We start from the raw sequence: 6000 nt of genomic DNA on the forward strand, positions 1-6000 counted from the left end.
TCAGAGACTAAAGATAGGCTGGTCCTTCAGAACAGAACTCTGTGGTTCTGATTAAGATAAGTAATTTTGCAGTTCAGGGCTAATTAAACAGCAGAAAAACAACCAAAAGAAACTTACTCCTGTTTCCATTGGAGTAATATCAAAATGTAACGTGGCCAGTCTGGTTTGCAGTGCCATTAGGTGACTTGTGGTCTGATCCAAAGCCCACTGAAGTCAATGGAAAGACCCTTGGGGCTTGACCCAATGCCAACTGAGATCCACAACTGGAATCTCTCTAGACACTAACATGAGGCTCTGTACCTGAGGAGGATACTATGCAGGATGAGCCCCAGTTACTGGGGAATTATAAGCAGGTAGATTATTGCACCTGCACACTGGGTCCAACGCTCCTGTTTTACTTTCACTTGCTTCCTGTTTCAGCAGATGAATGATGTCTGGATTGGGAGACTGTCACGTCAGGCAGCTATGGGAGTGAGAGCCTGGCTCCATTTCCTTCTCTAGAGCAAGATTTTGTTATGCTCCTGCAGACTGCTCCTGCAGACTGATGACAAATCTTCACCCAGTCAGCCCATGATAACCCACACAGACAACTACTGACTGTTGGCCTCACCTAATATTCAGCTGGAAGTTTTTTATTTCTTTACAGGACAAGGGGCAGGTAAACACACAACTCCCATTGACTCCTAATGGGATTGGGTGCCTAAATCCCTTTTGTGCCCTAGGTGACCTCCTGTTCTTCTACATCTGACCTGGTCTTTGTGATTTATTTGGAAAATACACATTAAATCAGCAGTTGCTGTTCATATCTAGTTGGAGAAGCAAATGAAGAGTTTCTGCAGCTGGCTCCAAGATGAGAGAAATTTTTAGAGAGGGAACAATAGCCTCATACACTCAAGAGGCTATGGCTCAGAATACAGAGTGAGTTTTTGTACAGGCTGTCTACAGTTTTCCAACACTGTGCAATCCCAATAGGCACAATAGTAAGTAGCAATGTCACTGGATGTTATTTTGTTTGGCCAGTCTACCTATACCCTGACCATAATCTTCCTTTCAGCATTAAACTTTCCTTTATCTGAGTCTCCATCCAAGACAGACTGCATTGAGATGAACACAATGCATTCTGGAGCTGCATCGGGTCTCTGTCTATATCAGTGTATAGAAGCCTTGCCAAAATCCTCGGATAGAGAAACATGACAGCCAATTCGTATGATTTTACTTCCTTCTCTGGTGATGGACATTTGAGGTTTGGTCAGACGCAATTGTGAGGAACCATCTGTGGAGAAACAATTAAAAAATATCAACATAAAACTGAAATGATGTGAAGGATCTCCAGCTGCTGCTGCTATGTGGCAATGTATGCAGAGAGCAGTGTGAGTAGGGTGACCAGATTTCCTGATTCTTATAGGGACAGCCCTGATATTCAAGGCTTTGTCTTACATAGGAGCCTATTATTCCTCCCCCACCCCTCAACCCTGTCCCAAATTTTCGCACTTGCTTTCGTCACCCTAAGTGCAAGGAACAGTGTTACAGGAGCAAACCATAGCCAGAACAAAAGTCTCCAACAGCAACATTCTTTCTGCTCTTGTTAGAACTCCAGCCAAGGAATGTAAATGCTCGATCTGGTCCCCATGGTGAAAACAAAGAGGCAAAGTCCTGCCTCATGCTGCTGACAGCCTAAAAAAAGGAATGACCTCTCAAGCCTGTAGGAAAGGGAAACATCAAAACCCCTTTATTTTTATTTTTTCAACATATTATTTTTGCCATGTGTGGTGAGGTGGTGTGGCTCCCCACCACCCTGGAGGAGGAAGAGCCCATCTGGATGCATGAGTGGGCGGAGCTAGGGAGCTCTGAGCCCGCCCCTCAGAGGGTCGGGCAGAGACCCGGAACTATAAAGGCTGGTCCCCAGAGCTCAGTAGGAGCCCAGCCACTGGAGAGAGCAGATGTCACTAGTGAAGCCCGCGACTGGGAAGCTCCTGCAGCCCAAGGTGGTTGCCCAGACTGGCTGGGACTGCCCTGCCCCCGCTATCCGGAGGAGTTGCCGGGCCTGCAGACCAACCCCGGCCCCGACAAACCCATGCTCCTGGATTCCCCAGAGGCCAACACCAGAACCCAGGTAGGGCCCGAGGGGGAGTGTGGAAGTAGCCCAGGGGCAGCTGACCCCAGTCTGGCTGCAGCACTACCAGAGCCTATGTCGGTGTGTTGCGGCCAGGATCCCCACTGACTAAGTAATGGATCTTCAGCCGCTGCTAGGGCCCCGGGATGGGATGCAGTGGAATGGAAGGGCCTGCGTCCCCCCTGCCACCCTACTCCTGGGTGGCAGACTCCCCCTCTCCCTGGCCTGAGGAGGCTGGAGCCTCTTGTTACTGCTCAACCCTGCCTGAGGGCCCAAACCCAGACTTTGCGGTGTTGCCCCGCCCTGAGCCAGGGCTGGACTAACTGCATTTCAGCCGGCTACAGCAAGGGCTACCGAGGGGAGACCCCCTGGCCGGACTAATTCCCCGGAACCAATGGGGTGTAGTGAGGCAGTGTGGCTCCCCACCACCCCAGAGAGGGTCGAGCCCCGGCAAACTCTTGTACACCATGTCATTGTTTATGCACAAACACACTGTTTTTTGTTTTCTCCTCACTCACCACTAAAGCTCAGTTATTGTGTTAGCAGATTTCTTGAACATCCTGTGGAATAGAAATCTTGCAGAGGAGAAGGTAGTGATGTTCAATATGAGACAAGGGACCTGTTCCATGAGTATGTGACAGTGTGGAAGAAAGCATGAATGATTTTTTTGGAGAATTGAATGGGCAGGTGGTGGACAAGAGGCAGGAGGACAAGAACTGCTGACAGTGCAGTTAAAACTGTAGTTGTTTGTTGTTCACTTATCATTTGCCCAGGGAAGCTGCTGAGCCTTTTATGATGGAAAGAATGAGTCAATGCCCTCAGATCACATGGATACCAGTGGAAGTAGATGATGGTGTTCACAACATTTCTGGAGACACTGAGCATCTTGAGCTGTGGTGTATTTTTCAGACTTAAATTCTTTAGTTTTTCTCCTACTTAATTGTGATACTTGGCCATTTTCCATCTCACTACTCATAACAGTGCTAATACATCTGTGTGCTAATGTTCTAGTGTCATCCTGAAATAGGATGGCTCTATTCATGGACATTTAGTTTCATCCCAGCTCTGAAAAAGGGGATATTTACAAGCAACTTCTTTCTTTTTGTTTTAAATATTCGATTTTATTGTTTTGCAGTGAGGACTAATCCGCTGCAGAGAACTCTACTTGAACTAGAGAAGAACTCTGTTCAGCTCTCATTTAGTGATCAAAGGGCCACCAAGAAGTGATGTTCTGTATATTTCAAGAGCCATTTTTTTGAACAGACAATTCTTTCTCTATTAAACACATTAGAAAGGCTGTTGCGGAGAATACAAAGTAGGTTTTTGTACAGAATGTGAATGCTTTTGTAATACTGTGTGATCCCAAGTGGCACAGTAATAGGTAGCTGCATCATTCTTGCTTATTTTCTTTACCGTCAGGACACAGATCGACTTGGAGAGCTGCTTCTCTACCTCAAACTTTCCCTTCTCAGAATCCTGGTCAAAGACAGGGTTTCCTGATGAAAAACAGAGAATCCGTTCCAGAGCTGCATCAGGTCTCTGTTGATACCAGTGTATATAAGCACTACTAAGGGTTATGCCAGAAACATGAGTCAATTCGTGCAGTTTTATTTTCTGCCCTGGTGATGGATAGTTGAGATTGTACCAGTACTTGGGCCTCTCCATCTGCGGAGAAAAGAGACAAATACCATTTAATCTGAAATTGAATGAACATAGAGGATGTCCAATCATTGCTCAGTAACATGTCTGCATGGAGAAGCTTAGAGTGTAAAAAGCAACTTACAAGACCAAACTACTGAAGCAACAAGATAAACTTGCAATAGTAACATTCTCACTAAGTTATGCTGAGCCTGCTGCTGAGAAAGAAAGGAAAGTGAATTCTGATCTCAGAAAAAGGGAGGGGTCACTTGAGTAGAAAAAGTGACTGAACTATTTCAAGGCAATACAGATTTGCATTTGCCTTATATAAAAGTTCATAAGGCTACACTTTGAGATATGAACATCTACTAACCTTCCCTCATGCTATCCAGCAACTCTTCTGACTGCTGCCTTGTTTAGAACTTTCAAAAAAGAGTACCAGATTTTTATAACAATGGTTACAGGTACTGAGGTTCTCTGCACTCCCCTCCCCCTTGTTTTTTTTAAACATAATCATCAGCAGATATGAGCAAGGAATAATGCTCTCAGCATGAAAAAAGGCAACTAATATAATTTTTTCAAGCAGTGATTAAAATAGATCACTAAAGGTCTGATGCCAAATCCATTGAAATCATTGGGAAGTTTTTCAGTTGATTTCAATGAGCTTTGGAATAAGGCCTAATTCCTAGGGAGAATTCACTCAGGAATTTTTCATCGTGTCTTAACTCAGAGTCCTCTCAAGTTTATAGTTATGATATAATTGTCAAGAAAAACAAATCAGTAATCTTTTAAATAAACACGTTGTCCTTGCACTTAATTTGACACTTGCCTCATCCAAACTCAGAGATGCCTCAAGGATTATCTCTGTTTTCACCTCATCAGTAGATTCCCATTCTTTCTTAGGGGGTTTCATATGCTGTTTGTGAATTCTGTTGCTATATACACCCTGTCTGTGAGTTTCCCTTTGAGTATCTGTTGGTGTTTATTCTCCCAATTCTCCAAGAGCATGTAACTTTTATTGGGTGACCTTCATCTCTGTGCAGAGCCAGAACAAGGTTTTCACACTATTTTAACTCTACTTTAGCCCTATTTTGTGGGTTTAAGAGGGAAGTAAGTGCTGTATAAACCTTGTCCTTGCCTCTCTACAAAGGGCTGAATTTAACCCCTTAAACGTTACAATAAAATATTCTCTGAACTCCTTAAAATCTGTAACATTGTGAATATATTTGTACACTCTCCAAAGAAACATAGCAACAAATATACTGTATTTCAAAAGCTTAGCAATTAAGTATATAAGTGGAGTGCTACCTGCATTGTCCCTGTATTTTTGGGTAGGTGGGGGGGGAATATACTTTTTTTTCTATCAACAGAAACATCTTATCTTTCTTTGAACAGACCTAGCTGGGTAAAGGGAATTAGGGTCAGATTCCTAAAGGTATTTAGGAGCCTGAACTTGGTCACCTGGAGAAACTTGGTCTGAATTCCAAGGATTTAAAAATCATATCATGTACGCAGGCAGCCATTTTCTAATCATGAGATCAGGAATGATCTCACAAAGAGGGCTGTACTGGACGTGGATGAGTTTGGATTTTTAAATAAGACTGAAAGACACCCTGTGGAATTCTTGATGGTGATGAGAATTGTCTGAGCCCTGCCTCGTTAATTAAGGGCTAACTTACCTGTGACTCTTATGGGGATGTACAAGGAAGAGGAAGGTTTTGAGTAAGCTGACTCACATTAATAGTCACTGTCTTATTGCCTGAAGTGAGTTTACTCAGGATAGACGGTTGTTTTCAAAATTAACTCCTCAGGTAGTCTGATAATATGCCATCTTCCTCTATCTGAGTTATACTGAAACTAGAAAATTCAATTATAGTAATTCATTTGCTGTGCACTTATTTTCATACACATTTATATCCTGTTAAATGGCCTTTGTGATAAAAATCTATAGGGTTCTCCAATTTTATTTTTACTGTTTAGTTTATATAGAAACATGTAGTTCTAGGATGGAAACATTATAACGAATGCTGTAAATATACAATATTCCCAGCCAAACAATCTTGCCTCTGAAGAACCAACATCAGCCCTTTTCTTGACATCTGAAGGGAGCCCCTTTACAAAAGCTGTAATTCTACTGCAAAAGGGTGAGTGAAAGTCTCCAGGGGGTGTGTTGTGAATGTCTGGGGGCCTGATCCAAAGCTCATTGAAGTGGCTGGGAGTTCTTCCACTGACTTCACTGGGCTCTGGAT

This window comes from Gopherus evgoodei, chromosome 2 (genome assembly GCF_007399415.2).
Source record: "Gopherus evgoodei ecotype Sinaloan lineage chromosome 2, rGopEvg1_v1.p, whole genome shotgun sequence".
NCBI lineage: Eukaryota > Metazoa > Chordata > Testudines > Testudinidae > Gopherus > Gopherus evgoodei.